The sequence below is a fragment of the Musca autumnalis genome, unplaced genomic scaffold (assembly GCF_047663935.1).
Source record: "Musca autumnalis isolate F117 unplaced genomic scaffold, ASM4766393v1 scaffold_5, whole genome shotgun sequence".
Classification (NCBI taxonomy): domain Eukaryota; kingdom Metazoa; phylum Arthropoda; class Insecta; order Diptera; family Muscidae; genus Musca; species Musca autumnalis.
In genome coordinates this window covers 14,801,016-14,821,042 of record NW_027412088.1, presented here as the reverse complement: position 1 = coordinate 14,821,042, position 20,027 = coordinate 14,801,016, and the positions used below count along the sequence as shown (strand labels likewise).

General features: G+C 37.4%; 2 protein-coding genes across 51 annotated transcripts in view; both read right to left on the bottom strand.

The window, feature by feature from the left end:
• LOC141405953 (uncharacterized) overlaps positions 1–11,890 on the bottom strand; it is a 105,329-nt gene extending 93,439 nt beyond the window's left edge. The window contains exon 1 of the mRNA XM_073990911.1: positions 11,708–11,890. The gene's annotated coding sequence lies outside the window, so the exon portion shown is untranslated. The remainder of the gene's footprint in view (positions 1–11,707) is intronic.
• Positions 1–20,027, bottom strand: part of Pkn (serine/threonine-protein kinase N) — a 297,850-nt gene that overhangs the window by 148,546 nt on the left and 129,277 nt on the right. For 13 of the 50 annotated variants that reach the window (XM_073990847.1, XM_073990865.1, XM_073990852.1 and 10 more), the window contains exon 1: positions 12,154–12,822. The exons of the other annotated variants lie outside the window; for them this stretch is intronic. The gene's annotated coding sequence lies outside the window, so the exon portion shown is untranslated. Of the gene's footprint in view, positions 1–12,153; positions 12,823–20,027 lie in introns of those variants that run through there. 50 annotated transcript variants of the gene reach the window in all.

The window sequence follows — 20,027 nt, the reverse complement described above, 5'->3', positions numbered from 1 at the left end:
CTTAAAGAAAGGGTGCTTCTATAGACCCTTTCAGAAACAATGGGTGCTTCTGTAGACCCTTTCCGAAACAATAGGTGCTTCTACAGAGCCTTTTCGGAACAATAGGTGCTTCTATAGACCCTTTCCGAAACAATAGGTGCTTCTATAGACCCTTTCCGGAACAATAGGTGCTTCTATAGACCCTTTCCGAAATAATAGGTGCTTCTATAGACCCTTTCCGAAGCAATAGGTGCTTCAATAGACCCTTCCTGAAAGAAAGTGTGCTTCCATAAAGCCTTTCTGAAAGAAAGTGTGCTTCCATAAAGCCTTCCTGAAAGAAAGGGTGCTTCTATAGAGCCTTCCTGAAAGAAAGGGTGCTTCTATAGAGCCTTCCTGAAAGAAAGGGTGCTTCTATAGAGCCTTCCTGAAAGAAAGGGTGCTTCTATAGAGCCTTCCTGAAAGAAAGTGTGCTTCTATAGAGCCTTCCTGAAAGAAAGGGTGCTTCTATAGAGCCTTCCTGAAAGAAAGGACACTTTCCGAAACAATAGGTGCTTCAATAGACCCTTCCTGAAAGAAAGTGTGCTTCCATAAAGCCTTTTTGAAAGAAAGTGTGCTTCCATAAAGCCTTCCTGAAAGAAAGGGTGCTTCTATAGAGCCTTCCTGAAAGAAAGGGTGCTTCTATAGAGCCTTCCTGAAAGAAAGGGTGCTTCTATAGAGCCTTCCTGAAAGAAAGGGTGCTTCTATAGAGCCTTCCTGAAAGAAAGGGTGCTTCTATAGAGCCTTCCTGAAAGAAAGGGTGCTTCTATAGAGCCTTCCTGAAAGAAAGGGTGCTTCTATAGAGCCTTCCTGAAAGAAAGGGTGCTTCTATAGAGCCTTCCTGAAAGAAAGGGTGCTTCTATAGAGCCTTCCTGAAAGAAAGGGTGCTTCTAAAGACCCTTTCCGAAAGAAAGGGTGCTTCTATAGACCCTTTCCGAAAGAAAGGGTGCTTCTATAGACCCATTCCGAAAGAAAGGGTGCTTCTATAGACCCTTTCCGAAAGAAAGGGTGCTTCTATAGACCCTTTCCGAAAGAAAGGGTGCTTCTATAGACCCTTTCCGAAAGAAAGGGTGCTTCTATAGACCCTTTCCGAAAGAAAGGCTGCTTCTATAGACCCTTTCCGAAAGAAAAGGTGCTTCTATAGACCCTTTCCGAAAGAAAAGGTGCTTTTATAGACCCTTTCCGAAAGAAAGGGTGCTTCTGCTAACCCATTCTGAAAGAAAGGGTGCTTCTATAGACCCTTTCCGAAAGAAAGGGTGCTTCTATAGACCCTTTCCGAAAGAAAGGATGCTTCTATAGACCCTTTCCGAAAGAAAGGATGCTTCTATAGACCCTTTCCGAAAGAAAGGATGCTTCTATAGACCCTTTCCGAAAGAAAGGGTGCTTCTATAGACACTTTCCGAAAGAAAGGGTGCTTCTATAGACCCTTTCCGAAAGAAAGGGTGCTTCTATAGACCCTTTCCGAAAGAAAGGGTGCTTCTATAGACCCTTTCCGAAAGAAAGGGTGCTTCTATAGACCCTTTCCGAAAGAAAGGGTGCTTCTATAGACCCTTTCCGAAAGAAAGGGTGCTTCTATAGACCCTTTCCGAAAGAAAGGGTGCTTCTATAGACCCTTTCCGAAAGAAAGGGTGCTTCTATAGACCCTTTCCGAAAGAAAGGGTGCTTCTATAGACCCTTTCCGAAAGAAAGGGTGCTTCTATAGACCCTTTCCGAAAGAAAGGGTGCTTCTATAGACCCTTTCCGAAAGAAAGGGTGCTTCTATAGACCCTTTCCGAAAGAAAGGGTGCTTCTATAGACCCTTTCCGAAAGAAAGGGTGCTTCTATAGACCCTTTCCGAAAGAAAGGGTGCTTCTATAGACCCTTTCCGAAAGAAAGGGTGCTTCTATAGACCCTTTCCGAAAGAAAGGGTGCTTCTATAGACCCTTTCCGAAAGAAAGGGTGCTTCTATAGACCCTTTCCGAAAGAAAGGGTGCTTCTATAGACCCTTTCCGAAAGAAAGGGTGCTTCCATAGAGCCATCCTGAAAAAAGGGAGAAGAAAGAAAAGTTGCTCTCATGGCCGATTCTTAGAGAATGTGTGCTTCGATGGAGCCAATGGTGCTTTATGGGTCCATTCTTTTCTATGGACCTCTCCGAAAAGAAAGTGTACAACGTTCAAGAAAGATATGGTGCTTCCATAGAATCTTCCTCAAAGAAAGAGTGCTTCCATAGAACCTTTAACAAAGAATGGGTTCTTCTGAAAGAGAAGGTGCTTCTGTGGATCCTTTCTGAAAGAAAGGTTGCTTCTATAGACCCATTCTGAAAGAAAGGGTGCTCCTGTAGAGCCTTTCTGAAAGAAAGGGTGCTCCTGTAGAGCCTTTCTGAAAGAAAGGGTATTTCTCAGACCCTTTCAGAAAGAAAGGATGTTTCTTAGACCGTTAGATTGGGAGCTTCAATGGACCCTTTCGGAAAGAAAGGGTGTTTCTTAGACCGTTTCGGAAAGATTGGGAGCTTCCATGGACCCTTTCTGAAAGAATGGGTGCTTCTATGGACCCATTCTGAAAGAAAGGGTACTTCTTTGGACCCATTCTGGAAGAAAGGGTGCTTCTATAGGGCTATTCTGAAAGAAGGGGTGCTTCTATGGACCCTTTCTGAAAGAAAGAGTGCTGCTATAGACTCTTTCTGAAAGAAACATTGCTGGTATAGAACCTTATTGAAAGAAAGGGTGCTTCTATAGACCCTTTCTGAAAGAAATGGTAGAGCCTTCCTGAAAGGGTGCTTCCATAGAGCCTTCCTGAAAAAAGGGAGAAGAAAGAAAAGTTGCTCTCATGGCCGATTCTTAGAGAAAATGTGCTTCGATGGACCCATTCTGAAACCAAGGGTGCTTTGTGGGTCCATTCTAAAAGAAAGGGTGCTTCTGAAATAAAATGTGTTTCTATGGACCCCTCCTAAAAGAAAGTGTGCTTCCGTGGACCCTTTCTAAAAGAAAGGGAGCTTCTATAGACCCATTCTGAAAGAAAGAGTGCTTCTATGGACCTTTTCAGAAAGAAAGGGTGCTCCTGTAGAGCCTTTCTGAAAGAAAGGGTATTTCTCAGACCCTTTCAGAAAGAAAGGGTGTTTCTTAGACCGTTAGATTGGGAGCTTCCATGGACCCTTTCAGAAAGTAAGGGTGTTTCTTAGACCGTTTTTGAAAGATTGGGAGCTTCCATGGACCCCTTCTGAAAGAATGGGTGCTTCTATGAACCCATACTGAAAGAAAGGGTACTTCTTTGGACCCATTCTGGAAGAAAGGGTGCTTCTATAGGGCCAATCTGAAAGATTGGGTGCTTCTATGGACCCATTCTGGAAGAAAGGGTGCTTCTATAGACCCTTTCAGAAAGAAAGGGAGCTTCCATGGACCCTTTCTGAAAGAAACAGTGCTGCTATAGAACCTTATTGAAAGAAATGGTGCTTCTGTGGTCCCTTTCTAAAATAAGAGGTGCTTTTGTGGACCTTCTTTGAAATAAATATTGCTTCTATGGACCCATTTTGAAATATAGGTTGCTTCTATGGACCCTTTCCGAATGAAAATACCCTTTTTAGTTTTTTCCATTATAACATTCAAGCTGCTGAATGAAAAAACAAATAATACTTTTACAATTGTAATTGCTAAATTAAGTGCCCTTCAACAAAATATTTGCTGTGGTTTGTTATGAATTCAAATTGACTGACACTACTTTTAACCACACTCAACAAACAATCAATGAATTCTGACACATTTAGAACAATTACAGACATCCACATAATATTGTAATGATATGATTATGATTCATTACCACAATTTTGGGTATTCTATTCATTATTGATTAGGAAGGCAAATCTTTATGTAGATGAGTAACAAACAAAATAAAATCATTTATAATTTTAGACAAATAAAATTGGAAAAGAAAGTTCTAATTTATGTACATTGGGCAAGGCATATGGGAAGAACCCTTTGCCTCTCAACACCCCCACTCTCCAACAAACTGACAATAATTATGACCTGTATTATGGCTGTCATCAAACATGACATGATTACAGATCCATTTCAATGGATGAATGAATTGTCTTTATCCATGTAAACGTTATGTTCATTAACATTAATCTCATGCATGCCCTTGTTTCGACCGAAGAAAAAATAAACAAGCCAAGGGTATTTTCTACGTGGGTCATATCTTAAGGATATGTATATCACATGATAGACAGACAAATACCCGTAATATTATACATATTTTTTTCCAAAAAGTTGTTTGCTTTTTTAACATTTATAATAAATATTTTCACTGATGATCTTTCCTCTCTTTACTGTCGCTCTAAGAATTTGAAAAGCGATAATATTCTTCCGGAGAGAGAGAGCGATAAAAACACAAAAACAAAACTAATTTTTGCAAAGAAAAGTACAACAAACTCTCATTATAACGGCTTATTAAAATTTAAACAAATATTTTATTTTGTTATCACTATTTTTTTATACACACACAGACACATATGGGGTTGCAGCAAAATGGGCACTTATGAATACAAATACACTGACACAGGTTAATTGTTAAAACAAATAATTATTATTATGCATGAGTAATAATGAAAAAATATTTTACTCGAAGAAAAAAGAGTTTTAAAAATATTTTAATCAAACATGAATAAGATTTTCTTTAAATTTTAGGTGGGTTTGGATTTCTTTTTTATTAAACAAGCGTTTGTTTTATTTTTACAGTGTTTTTTGTTTTGTATTTATTTTCCGATATTTCGATAGTCTTCGACTAGCATAATCATGGAGTTTTTGTATTTATAATCACTAGACAAGGGAATTGGTATATTTTTGCAAAAATTCAAATAGGAAAAATCCTAATTTTCTTACAGGTTTTTGCATATATTTTGCCATATTGTTATATATTTTCTCACATAAAATACACATATTACAAACATTTGTAAATTCGTTCTATTTGTTGTTTTTTTTTTTTTTTTAAATATCACAACTTTCTTCACAAGTTGCTGACTCTGAATGTGACTTGAATAGTTCAAAACATGTTTTTAATTATTATATTTTTATTTATTAAAATTTAGGAATTATGTAGTTTTCTTTCTTTCGTTTAATGTTATTTTTGCATGAATTATATCGTCATCAAATTCGTCTGAACATACACATAAATGGAGTGAAATAGAAGAATTTCAATTTTTCTTTTGTATACATTTTATTTGAATAATCAAATTAATTGGAATGTGTACTTTTACTCCCGGATAATGGAGTTTATAACGAATAATAGAGGTAATGGAAAAAAAGACTAACATTTATTATTTATCCCGGATAATGCAGGTTCCCTGATAATCGAGGTTCGACTGTAATACATTTTTTATTTTAATTATTTGATTTATTTTCGTTTTCAAGTTATTCATTTTTTCATTCATTCATTTTTTATTTATTAGTATTTATGTTTTTTAATTTTTTTTTTTTTTTTTTATTTTTATGTTTTTATTAATTTTTCTATTTTAATTATTTGCTTAATTTTTATTTCAAATTTCTGTTTTTTATTTGAATATTTAATTTAGTTATTGTACTTATTTTTATTTATTTCTACGCTTATAACAATTATTATTTTTATTTATTTTTTATTTGTATGTTTATATTTGTTTTTTCTTATAGTTTTGTTTATTTAATTTTTTATTTATATTTTGTAACTTTTTATTTATTCTTAATTTTTTATGTGTATCTTTTTATTTACTTTTATTTTTTGTTATTTATTTTATTTAAGATATTTCTTGTATTTTCTAATTTGTTTTAATTTCTATTTTTTATTTTAATTTTGTAGTTTTATTTTTTAATTTTGGTCTGTTTTTTAATTATTTTTGTTTTTAATAGTTTTTATATTTATTTTTATTTGTTTTAAGTTTTGTTTACTTTCTAATTTGTTATTTTTATGCTTTTTTTAATTATTGTATTTATTTTATATTTATAATTATTAATTTTTCTTATTTATTTTATTATTTATGTATTTGTTTTTATTTGTATTTATGTTTTGTTACTTATTTTTTCTGTTTATTATTTATTTTTATTTTTTAAATTTAAGCTTTAGTATATTTTTTTTGGGTGACGTAGGGGATGGAAGATACCTAGGAACGGTCCTGACCCGTTTTAACATGGCAAAGCCCAGGATTTATCTTGGTCCCTCTTTCATCTCAAGTGGACACTGACCTTTAACACCCGTTAAAGGTAGTGAGCTAACATGTGCCGCGCGTTCACCCATAAGAACGTTAAAAACTTGGGTTTGGGCGTCTGGTTAGTAACCCTCCCCTAGAAAAAAACAGCCTACTATGAAAAAACGAAAGAAAAGAAAAACAAACCCCTCTAAAGTTGACGAACCCCGCAAACGTTTTAAGGACCATGATCTGCGAATCTGCACCTGGAATGTTCGCACTCTTTATAGAGAAGGTGCAGTCTTCGCATTGGCATACGTACTTGAAAAGTACAAGGCCGATATTACTGCCATACAGGAAATACGATGGATTGGGAAAGGCGTCACAACAACAACTAAAGGTGACGCACTGTATTATAGCTACCATGACGTAAAGCATGAATTTGGTTGCGGATTCGTAGTTAGTCGGAGGCTAAAACATCTGGTATCAAGCTTCACCCCAGTGAATGAACGACTTGCTGCAATTCGAATAAAAGCTAAATTCTTCAACATCAGCTTTATTTGCGCTCATGCTCCCACTGAAGAAAAGGACGAACAGACCAAAGATATATTTTACGAGCGCTTAGAAGAAACTTATGAGCGCTGCCCTGCCCATGGCATTAAAATCATTCTAGGTGATTTTAATGCCAAAATTGGAAAGGAGAATATCTTTGGCCGAACAGTCGGGAAATTCAGTCTCCACAGTGAAACATCTGACAATGGTATGAGGCTGATAGACTTTGCAGCTGCAAAAAATCATGGTAGTTAGCAGTACCAGATTTAATCATCTCGATATTCATAAGGGCACGTGGCTGTCTCCAGATCAGAAAACAAGAAATCAAATTGATCACGTTGTGATAAATGGAAGACATTCATCTAGCGTGTTGGATGTACGATTGTTCCGAGGCCCAAACATTGATTCGGACCACTACCTTGTTGCAGCAAAGGTACGTACCCGCTTAAACATAGCAAACAAAGTACGAACAGACACAACACGAAAGTTAGACATCGGTAAGCTGCAATCACAACAGATAGCCACAGCATATTCCACTCAACTAGCCCAATTGCTTAATCAAAGCACTCCTCATCCCGATAGCATATCAGCGCAATGGCAAAGCATTGCCCACTCCATGCAAACAGCCGCAAAATCCATACTTGGATACCAGAGACCTCCACCAAGGAATCCATGGTATGATGAGGAGTGTCGTGTTGCCACCGAAGAAAAAAATGCGGCATATAAGGCTACTGTACAATCCGTAGCAACGCGTAGCGCACGAGAGAGATACAGGGAGAAAAGGAGAGAGGAGAAACGTCTTTTCCGCAGGAAAAAGAGAGAGATGGAAAAGCGGGAGTGTGAAAAAATCGAGATGTACAGGAGCCAGAATGAAGTCCGAAAATTCTACCAAAGAGTCAAGCATCAAACTGATGGCTTTGGTACAGGCACATCCTCCTGTAGAGACCAGCAAGGTAATTTGATACAGATAGTGTACTCAGGTGTGTACTCAGGATATGGAAAGAACATTTTTCAAATCTGTTGGTATCCAATAGCAGCGAAGACGAAGAAGATACCACAGTCCCAATCCCAGAAGATGGTATTGAATGTATACCGCCCAGCCAAGATGAGGTAAAGACAGCAATAAATCGGCTGAAGAATAATAAGGCAGCAGGGGCCGATGGCTTACCAGCCGAGCTGTTTAAAACCGGAGGCGACACGCTGATAAGGTGTATGCATCAGCTAGTTAGCTCCATCTGGCAGGAAGAACGCGTACCCGACGATTGGAACCTGAGTATCCTGTGCCCCGTCCACAAGAAGGGAGATAAGACTGTATGCTCTAACTACAGGGACATAAGTGTACTCCCTATTGCCTACAAGATCGTGTCAGGGATATTGTGCGAACGACTAAAGCCCATGGTCAACGAAATAATTGGACCATACCAATGCGGCTTTAGACCTGGCAAGTCCACCATTGACCAGATATTTACCCTGCGCCAAATCCTGGAGAAGACCCAAGAGATGCAGATCGACACCTACCACCTTTTTGTCGATTATAAAGCAGCCTTCGACAGCCCGCTGCGTTCAAAGGTATTCCAAGCCATGTCTGAATTTGGTATCCCCCGCAAAGCTCATCCGGCTTTGTAAAATGACTTTAACTGACACGAGGTCCTCAGTTAAAGTAGGAAAGAACCTCTCCGAAGAGTTTGGTACTAAAAGAGGTTTCAGACAAGGAGACAGCCTTTCGTGTGACCTCTTCAACATCCTGCTAGAAAAGGTTATACGAGAGGCAAACGTCAAAAGAAGTGGCACAATCTACACCAATAGTCACATGTTACTTGCTTATGCTGATGATTTTGACATCATAGGCTGATCAGTAAAAGAAGTAACCGATACCTTTATGAAGGTCGAAGAAGAATCTGCTAAAGTGGGTCTGGCGGTAAACGGCGAGAAGACCAAGCTGATGGTGTCGACGCGCAATGCGCCCATTGAGCTCGGACCGACTGTGGAAGTTGGTTCCTATAATATTGAGGTAGTAAAAGACTTCGTCTACCTCGGCACCTCCGTAAACACAACAAACGACATCAGTTGTGAATTAAAAAGAAGAATTGTATTGACCAACAGATGCTACTATGGTTTAAGTAAGCAATTTAAAAACAAAGCCACATCTCGTCAAACAAAAATAACACTATACAAAACGCTGATACTACCCGTGCTAATGTACGGCTCCGAAGCATGGGTACTTGCGGAAGCAGATAAGGCAGTGCTTGGTGTGTTTGAGAGAAAAATCTACTTTATTGTTATTTTTATGATTTTTTAATTATTGTATTTATTTTTATTTTTTTATTTATTTTATATTTATAATTATTAATTTTTCTTATTTATTTTAATATTTATGAATTTGTTTTTATTTTTCATTTATTTTTTGTTATTTTTTATTTATTATTTATATTTATTTTAATTTTTTATTTTTATCCTTTAGTATATATTTTTAGTTCAATTGCTGTATCTATTTTTATTTATTTCAATGTTTATAATTATTTTTTATTAATGTTTTATTCATGTATTTCTACGCTTATTTTTTTACGTATATTTTATAATTTTGTTGCGTTATTTTATTTTTTATAACTTTTCTTTTATACATTTAAGTTTACTATTTTTTATTTATTTTTATTATACCCTACACCACTATGTGGGGAGGGTATTATAAGTTGGTTTTGGCCAAAAAGTTTGTAACGCATCGAAATAATGGTCGCAGACCCATACTTATATATACCAAAATGAATGTCTCGACGAGCTGAGTCGATCTGGCTATGTGTGTCCGTCCGTCAGTCCGTCCGTCCGTCTGTCCGTCTGTCCATCTAAACCTTGTAATCACGCTACAGGTCGCAATTTTGATCGGATCGTCACGAAATTTTGCATGTTGATAGGGGTCCCGGAGGGGAAGAAGCCTATTGATTTTGGTGATGGTCGGATAATATTTAGGGGTCGGAAAGGGCAAAAAACTTAGGTGGATAAAATGACAACATTTTTTTCCAAAGCGAATATCTCAGCTTCTATATGGGGTATACCAAAAGCAAAACCTGACAATTAAAGTAGAAAATATCACCTTTCTAACGATGTAAAGCAGGTGCTCGTAGGTGATGAAACAACGAAGATATCACATTAGAAGCAAATAAAACCCCAATTTTCATTATTGCGATATTAATTATAATGACGAATATCACAGCTTTGGTTGAAAACTTTCCAAAAGCAAAGTCTGACTCTGAAAGTAGAAGATCCCCTCTTTACAATGATGCAAACTAGGTCGGCGTAGGTAAACAAATAACGGAGATATCGCAATAGTCGGTAATACATCCCATTTTTCTATTTTTTTGGAAATCACGCTAGAGGTCGCAATTTTGATCGGATCGTCACGAAAATCTGAGGGTTAATGGGGTTCTCATAGATGAAGAAGCCTTTTGATTTTGGTGATGGTCGGATAATAATTAGGGGCCGGACTGGGCAAACACTTATTTGGAGAAAAGTCAACATTTTATTTCAAAGCCAATATCTCTGTTTCTTTAAGAGGTATATCAAAAGCAATACCTGGCAAGGAAAGTGGAAAATATCACCTTTGCAACGATGTAAAGTAGGTTGTAGTAGGTGGTCAAATAGCAGAGATATGGAAATAGTCGATAATGCATCCCATTTTCCGATTTTTTTGTAATCACGCTACAGGTTGCAATTTTGATCGGATCGTCACGAAATTTTGGGGGTTAATGGGGGTCCCAAAGAGAAAGAAGCCTATTGATTTTGATGATGGTCGGATAATATTCAGGGGTCGGAATGGGCAAACACTTATTTGGAGAAAGGTCAACGTTTTATTTCAAAGCCAATATCTCTGTTTCTTTAAGAGGTTTATCTAAAGCAAAACCTGGCAAGGAAAGTAGAAAATATCACCTTTACAAGGATGTAAAGCAGGTTGTCGTAGGTGGTCAAATAGCAGAGATATGGCAATAGTCGATAATGCATCCCATTTTCCGGTCTTTTGTAATTACGATACAGGTCGCAATTTTGATTGGATCGTCACGAATTTTTTGGGAGTTGATGCGGGTCCCACAGAGGAAGAAGCCTATTTAGTTTGGTGATGGTCGGATAATATTCAGGGGTCGGAATGGGCAAACACTTATTTGGAGAAAGGTCAACGTTTTATTTCAAAGCCAATATCTCTGTTTCTTTAAGAGGTATATCTAAAGCAAAACCTGCAAGGAAAGTAGAAAATATCACCTTTATAACGATGTAAAGTAGGTTGTCGTAGCTGCTCAAACAACAGAGATATCGCAATAGTCGGTAATGCATCCCATTTTCCGATTTGTTTGTAATCACGCTACAGGTCGCAATTTTGATCGGATCGTCACGAAATTTCGGTTGCTTATGGGGGTCCCAGAGAGAAAGAGGCATTTTATTTTTGGTGGTAGTCGGATTATATTCCCTAAAAGAAATGTTTACCAGTGAAAAGCTTATGCACAGGGGTAGTGGTGTAGGGCATCACATGGTCGGCCCCGTCCCGACTATAGCCTTTGCTCACTTGTTTTTTGATTATTTATGTTTATTATTTTTATTTATTTTTTGTTTTCAGTAATTTCTTGTATTTCCTAATTTGTTTTTATTTCTATGTTTTCATTTCATTCACTTTTTTATTTTTTTTTATAATTACAAATTTTTTGATACTTTTTTTTATTATGTTTATAATTATTATAATTCTTACTATACTTTGTTTATAATTATTTGTTTTTATTGTTTTATTTATATTTATTATTTCACTTTGTGTATTTATTCAGTAACATTGTTTGTCTTATTTTTTTACACAAATTATTATTTTATAATATTAAATATTATTTAATATTTATTATTATTATTATAATTTTATTATTAACTATTCGTTTAATTGGTATTATTATGTATTTCGGCTTGTTATCTGCTATTGTGTCCATTAACAAATTCATTATTGAACTTTTATTATACAAAAATTAATGTTTAACCTATCCCTACTTTTATTGCAATTTTATGGCTGTATTAATTTATTATTACTCTTCAAATGTATTAATTTATCAAAACAAATTTTAATAATATTTTAAATTTGCCTTTTAAATTTTTTTTAATAACGCCACCAAAAAACACGGCGTTTTACGACCAAACGAAGAACGACGACCATGTTGGCGCGACGACAACAAATCGATCGATGTAAAATCAATTTTATTTTTAGGCCAAGACACATTTACTTGAATTTATTTTTATTTTATAGAATTCGATGGTTGTTGGGATTGTTGTTGTTGCTGCTGCACGTCTTTTGTGATTTCCTATTTATTTTTATACATGATTTTGTTGGTGCTATTGTTGTTGTTCGTGTTAATAGAGCACTTTAAAAACACTTAAGGTATTTCTTTTTTTTTCTATTTTTACACAAACACAGAGATATTTTTTATTATTTGCTTTACATTTCCATATTAAACGCTTATTAAAATTATAACAGCCAATATTTTAACACAGAAACGAAAACTGATTAACCGGCACTTCTTCAACACATAACTGTCGGTCGGGCTACTGCTTGCTGGTTGGTGGTGGCTAACGTTTCAAGTTTTCGGTAATCACTACTGACTCAACGTTGCTTGGAAAATTTAATACCCTCTTCGTTTAACCAGAAAAGGGAGGAAAACCGATAATAGCACAACAGAAAAGCTCGTAGAACAGGTGGTATTCTAACGAGAGCTTTTGCTTTTTTGCCACCAAGATTCAAATTCAAACAGCAATGCCGCCAACGACGACAACAACGACGTCGCCGCGAAGCGATAACGTTTTTAACGACGACAATGCCAAAACAAAACTACAACAAAATAATAAAATCAAAATAATAACAAATAACATTGGCTTTTAGTTATTTAACGCGAACGAACGAACGGCTTATTTGCAAAACTTGGAATCTCTCTCGTATAGGTGGTGCTCTCGCTCATTGCTCTTCACTTGTTTTAATCAATACAAATATTTTAATATATATTTTTTTCAAATTCTTTTCTTGACGTAATGACTTAAAGCCTTATCAGTGTTATAATTATTCTTTTTTTGTATTCGGAAACATGGTTAAGTATCCATACTACACACGAACACTCTGCCTCACACTACACTCTACAGTTTTATATCAGGGTAACAATGAAGATGAAGAACGCACGCCACTGCCGCGCCACTGCACTCGTGGTGATTGCACCACAAAGAACAGAGTGTAAATAAATAATGAAATCAAAAACATTTGTTTTCGTTGTTGATTTTGTACTCACAGCAGAGCTGCTCTGAGTGACAATTCTTGTGACAACGAAAAACGAGGAACATTTGCATTCTGTTGCTACTAACTGTGCTTTATTATTAATTAGTGTTAACGTACCGCGCCAAGCTAGAGGTATGCGTTCTACACATGTGTACGTTATGAAATGACAGGATAACCGAGAGAAAGAGAGAGTTGCAACAACACTCTACTTAATAGAATGGCCACTGAGGATTTGAAAGTAACCAGGGAAAATGTTTCAGGGGAGCTAAAAATGTATTAATAAAGGCAGCTTGTGTGATACCCTATGGTAAAATTTATCTTATGACTACAGTGATGGAATAATCTGCGGAAATCATACAAACAACTTTCGAAAACGAAGTAGTTCAATTAAACGACTTCAGAAAGGGTATATCGAAGGATTCTTTTTATTAACAAAGGGTCTATCGGAGCACCCTTTCTTTCAGGAAGGAGCTATCGAAGTACCCTTTCTGATGCACCCTCTCTTTCAGAAAGAGTCTATGGAAGAAAGGGCCTATAGAAGCAGCCACTCTTCCAGAAAGGGTTCATCGAAGCACCCTCTCTTTCAGGAAGGGTCTATCGAAGCACCCTCTCTTTCAGAAAGGGTCTATCGAAGCACCCTCTCTTTCAGAAAGGGTCTGTCGAAGCACCCTCTCTTTCAGAAAGGGTCTATCGATGTACTCTCTCTTTTTGAAAGGGTCTATCGAAGCCCCCTCTATTTCAGAAAGGGTCTATTGACGCCCCCTCTCATTCAGAAAGGGTCTATCGAAGCACACTTTCTTTCAGAGAGTTTCTCTAGAAGCAACCTTTCTTTCAGAATTGATCTATCGAAGCACCCTCTCTTTCAGAAAGGGTCTATCGAAGCACCCTCTCTTTCAGAAAGAGTCTATCGATGAAAGAGTCTATAGAAGCAGACACTCTTTCAGAAAGGGTTCATCGAAGCACCCTGTCTTTCAGAAATGGTCTATTGAAGCACCCTCTCTTTCAGAAAGGTTCTATAGAAGACCCCTTTCTTTCAGAAAGTTTCTCTAGAAGCAGCCTTTCCATCAGAAAGGATCTATTAAAGCACACTCTTTTTCACAAAGGGTCTATCGAAGCACCCTTTCTTTCAAAAAGAGTCTATCGAAGCAAGCTTTCTTTCAGAAATGTTCTCTATAAGAACCCTCTCTTTCAAAAAGGGTATATCGAAGCACCCTCTCTTTCAGAAAGTATCTGTCAAAGCACCCTCCCTTTCAGAAAAGGTCTTTCGAAGCACCCTCTCTTTCAGAAAGGGTATATCGAACCTCCCTCTCTTTCAGAAAGTGTCTATCGAAGCACCCTATCATTCAGAAAGGATCTATCGAAGCTCCCTCTCTTTCAGAAAGGGTCTATCGAAGCACCTTCTCTTTCAGAAAGGGTCTATCGAAGCACCTTCTCTTTCAGAAAGGGTCTATCGAAACACCCTCTCTTTCAGAAAGGGTCCATCGAAACACTCTCTCTTTTAGAAAGGGTCTATCGAAGCACACTTTCTTTCAGAGAGTTTCTCTAGAAGCAACCTTTCTTTCAGAATTGATCTATCGAAGCACCCTCTCTTTCAGAAAGGGTCTATCGATGTACCCTCTCTTTCTGAAAGGGTCTATCGAAGACCCCTTTCTTCCAGAAAGGGTCGATCGAAGCTCCCTTTCTTTTAGAAAGGGTATATCGAACCTCCCTATCTTTCAGAAAGGGTCTATCGAAGCACCCTGTCTTTCAGAAAGGGTCTATCGAAGTACCCTCTCTTTCTAAAAGGGTCTAACGAAGCACCTTCTCTTTCAGAAAGGGTCTATCGATGCACCCTCTCTTTCTGAAAGGGTCTATCGAAGCACTCTCTCTTTCAGAAAGGGTCTATCGAAGCACCCTATCATTCAGAAAGGATCTATCGAAGCACCCTCTCTTTCAGAAAGGGTCTATCGAAGCACCCTCCCTTTCAGAAAGGGTCTATCGGAGCACCCTCTCTTTCTGAAAGGGTCTACAGAAGCACCCTCTCTTTCTGAAAGGGTCTATCGAAGCACCCTCTATTTCAGAAAGGGTCTATTGAAGCATCCTTTCATTCAGAAAGGGTCTATCGAAGCACCCTATCATTCAGAAAGGGTCTATCGAAGCACCCTTTCTTTCAAAAAGAGTCTATCGAAGCAAGCTTTCTTTCAGAAATGTTCTCTATAAGAACCCTCTCTTTCAGAAAGGGTCTATCGAAGCACCCTCTCTTTCGGAAAGGGTCTATCGAAGCACCCTCTCTTTCGGAAAGGGTCTATCGAAGCCCCTCTCTTTCAGAAAGGATCCATCAAAGCACCCTCTCTTTCAGAAAGGATCCATCGAAGCACCCTCTCCTTTAGAAATGGTCTATTGAAGCACCCTCTCTTTCAGAAAGGTTCTATTGAAGACCGTTTCTTTCAGAAAGGGTATATCGAAGCATCCTCTCTTTCAGAAAGGGTCTATCGAAGCACCCTTTCTTTCAGAAAGGATCTATTGAAGCACCCTCTTTTTCAGAAAGGGTCTATCGAAGCACCATCTCTTTCAGGAATGGTCTATCGAAGTTACCTCTCTTTCAGAAAGGGTCTGTCGAAGTACCCTCTCATTCAGAAAGAGTCTATCGAAGCACCCTCTCTTTCTAAAAGGGTCTATCGAAGCACTCCATCTTTCAGAAAGGGTCTATCGATGTACCCTCTTTTTCTGAAAGGGTCTATTGAATCCCCCTCTCTTTCAGAAAGGGTCTATCGAAGCACCCTCTCTTTTAGAAAGGGTCTATCGAAGCACCCTCTCTTTCAGAAAGGGTCTATCGATGTATCCTCTCTTTCTGAAAGGGTCTATCGAAGCCCCCTCTCTTTTAGAAAGGTTCTATCGAAGCACCCTCTCTTTTAGAAAGGTTCTATCGAAGCCCCCTTTTTTTCAGAAAGGGTCTATCGAAGCACCCTCTCCTTCAGATAGGGTCTATCGAAGCACCCTCTCTTTCAGAAAGGGTCTATCTAAGCACCCTTTCTTTCAGGAAGGTTCTCTAGAAGCATCCTTTCTATCAGAAAGGATATATTGAAGCACCATCTCTTTCAGAAAGCGTATATCGAACCTCCCTCTCTTTCAGAAAGGGTCTATCGAAGCACCATGTCTTTCAGAAAGGGTCTATCAAAGCACCCTGTCTTTCAGAAAGGGTCTATCGAAGCACCCTGTCTTTCAGAAAGGGTCTATCGAAGCACCCTTTCTTTCAGAAAGGGTCTAGCAAAGCACCCTTTTTTTCAGAAAGTGTCTATCGAAGCACCCTCTCTTTAAGAAAGGGTCTATCGAAGCACCCTTTCTTTCAGAAAGGTCCTCTAGAAGCACCCTTCCTTTCAGAATGTGTTTATCGAAGCACCCTCTCTTTCAGAAAGGGTCTATACAAGCACCCTCTCTTTCAAAAAGGGTCTATCGAAGCACCCTCTCTTTCAGAAAGGGTCCATCGAAACACTCTCTCTTTCAGAAAGTGTCTATTGAAGCACCGTTTCTTTCAGAAAGGGTCTATTGAAGCATCCTTTCTTTCAGAAAGGGTCTATCGAAGCCCCCTTTCATTTAGAAAGGGTCTATCGAAGCACCCTTTCTTTTATAAAGAGTCTATCGAAGCACCCTCTCTTTCAGAAAGCATCTATCGAAGCAACCTCTCTTTCAAAAGGGTCTGTCGAAGCACACTCCCTTTAAGAAAGGGTCTATCGAAGTACCCTCCCTTTCAGAAAGGATTTATCGAAGCACCCTCTCTTCCAGAAACGGTCTATCGATGCACCCTCTCTTTCAGAAAGAGTCTATCGAAACAGGCTTTATTTCAGAAAGGTTTTCTAGAAGCACCCCTTCTTTCAGAAAGATTCACTAGAAGCATTCTTTCTTTCAGAAAGGTTTTCTAGAAGCACCCATTCTTTCAGAAATGGTCCATAGAAGAACCCTTTCCTTCAGAAAGAGTCTAACAAAGCACCCGTCTAGGGTCTATAGAAGCCCCGTACAAAGTGTATGTGCAGACTCCTTGGCCTTATTTACACATACCATGTTTAAAAAGGGTCTCTCTGCCCATATTTTGATAACAATTTTAAATGTTTTTTATTTGAGTAATAAAAGTATCCTTTCTACCACTGAGTGCTGTAGGGTGCAATAATGAAATCTTGGTTACTTCCTATTGTTTCGGACGTTTCCTCTGGAAAAATGAATGTTGGAGTGTTTGTTCTGTCACAACATTAGCTTGTAAATTTGTTGACATAAGACCAATAAAGACGACAAACATGCCAAGGTACAAAAGAAATCCTTCAAAGCAAGGAAACCTCAAAGTAACGTGGACCCCATTTTTTCTAAAAGAAAAAGTTAAATTGCACAGTGAGTACAATTCTCAATTAATTTTTGCATATATACAAATATTTTTTAATTATTTTTTAATTATTTTTTTATTATTTTTTTTTTTAATTTTTGAGTTTTATTTTGTTTTAATGTAATAAATAATTAATTTTTTATTAACATTTTGTTAAACCACTGTTCCTTGGCTTCCCCATTTAGGCCTTTCATTTTGCCTGTATACTTTTCAGTCCTGTGGGTTGGTGGCAAATATAGAAACCTTGAAGGACAGACATGTTACAAATTTCCCAGTTAATGTTGACAAGGGGGACAAATCCCACTTCATATAAATAGATTAGCAGCAAGGGGACATGACAAAGGAATAGGCAGAATACACACACATATAAGTTTAAGTGAGTGCATGTGTCAACTCACCACCAACTTGATATTGTAATGAAAGCTAGGTCTGCCGTCAATATTCTAAAGGGATCTAAGGATATGCGATATTAGTTTCATGCGAGTAAAAGGCAAATGAGTGGTTTTTTGTTATAAGAGTTGGGAGCTAGTAAAACATGGATTTTTCCAATAAATAGGCTGGCAGGCTTCAATAATCTCTCAATTAAATTCTGTTACACTCAGAATTTACACTCCCCTCTTCTCCTCATGCACTACTGGTGAGAGCTTTTGTATAGTGGCATTACTCAGTGGTAAATGAGTGTTATATAGGCTCTCTGTATTCACATGTGATGGCTCCTTAATGTGTTATTGACTCCTAATGAAAAAAACAGGTTGATTATAATGATGAATCACCCAATAAACTGAAAAACATGAACGTTACCACTACCATCACACAGCAAATCCTAAAGTGGACAAACGCGAAGCTCTTGTTTTTGTTATTTTCAACAATGAATGTTGTGTTTGCATTGTTGTTGTAGGCGTATGAGTGATATGCAAAAAAAAAAAGAATAACAATAAAACAAACATTTCTCAATTTAAGTGCTCACCAAACATTACAGGCAGGGAGATGACTGCCACGACCACCAACACATTGATATTGAATTTTTGCAAATATTCATGTTTTCGATTGAAGAGGTGGTTGCATTTGCAAAATAAAAAATAAAAACAAGATAGAGCAGAGTTAAGTAAACATGACCGGTTTGTTGTATGGAATTTATTAGGGTGGTTATACAAAGTGTACACTTTTTTTATTAAATTTACAAAAAAAAAAAAAAATAAATAAATAAAAATGGAAAAATAATAAGAAAATGTTAAAAACCATACAAAATAAAAAATAATAACTATTATAAAATACTTAAAAAACAATGAAATAATTATAAAAAGAAAATAAAATAAACATAAAAATAATAAATTATTATAACAACAAAATTAAAAAATACTAATAAAATATTATAATAAAAAATAAAATTAAAAATATTAAAAAATAGTAATAACAAGTAAAAAAGTATCAGTCGGCTTGGCCGACAGAGATATACCCTCAGCCTGTGTATATTGAAACAATGTTTTCCCAAAAAACGTATGTATTTAGAGGGTTTTAGAAATGTTGGGCGTTTGAACCGACAAAAATGTTGATTAGGATTAAAGTTCAAAATTTTTGCGGAAAAGGTACTTAAAGGAATGGACCGACATTGACCGTTATGGAAGTGGATCTCCAGCCATAACATATGGTGCCATAGGGGGTTTTTACACTATTCGGACTGTTTGTTCAAGAAGTATGGACTTGCCCCTAAAAAACTTTTACCATCGTAATTGAGGCAGCGAATGCAAGTTGCTTCAACAAAAAGTGATTCGATAGCAGGTGAACTTATCCGAAATTTTGTTTGGGAGGTTCTGGATGAAGTGGATAAATATAGTCCATATTTGAACCTGATCTATATCTTGTAGATATATTAGGATGTGTAAAGTATGGACCAATTCGGCCACTCCCTTCAAGAGTTATCGTACGAACATTTTTGAACTTTTGTGGGGGAGGTACCTGAAGAAGTGGACCGATATGGCTTATCTTCAAACTTAAACTATGTTTGGACAAAATATTACTAAGGCCAAATTTGAACGGTCCTGACCGGCTTTAACATGGCAAAGTCCAGGATTTATCTTGGTCCCTCTATCATCTCAAGTGGACACGGACCTCCCCGTGGTGTCACCTGGGGTAGCTGCCTTTAACACCCGTTAAAGGTAGTGAGCTAAAATGTGCCGCGCGTTCACCCATAAGAACGTTAAAAACATGGGTTTGAGCGCAGGGTTAATAACCCTCTCCTAGAAAAATCAGGCTACTATGAAAAAGCAAAAGAAAAGGAAAACAAGTCCCTCTAAACGTTTTAAGGACCATGATCTGCGAATCTGCAACTGGAATGTTCTCACTGTTTATAGAGAAGGTGCAGTTTACGCATTGACAGATGTACTTGAGAAGTACAAGGCCGACATTACTGCCATACAGGAAATACGATGAAATGGGAAAGGCGTCACAACAACACGTAAAGGTGACGCACTGTATTATAGCTGCCATGACACAAAGCATGAGCTTAGATGCGGATTTGTAGTTGGTCGGAGGTTAAAACACCTGGTCTCCAGCTTCACACCAGTGAATGAAAGACTTGCTACAATTCGAATAAAAGCAAAATTCTTCAACATCAGCTTTATTTGCGCTCATGCTCCCACTGAAGACAAGGACGAACAGACCACAGATATATTTTATGAGCGCTTAGAAGAAACATATGACCG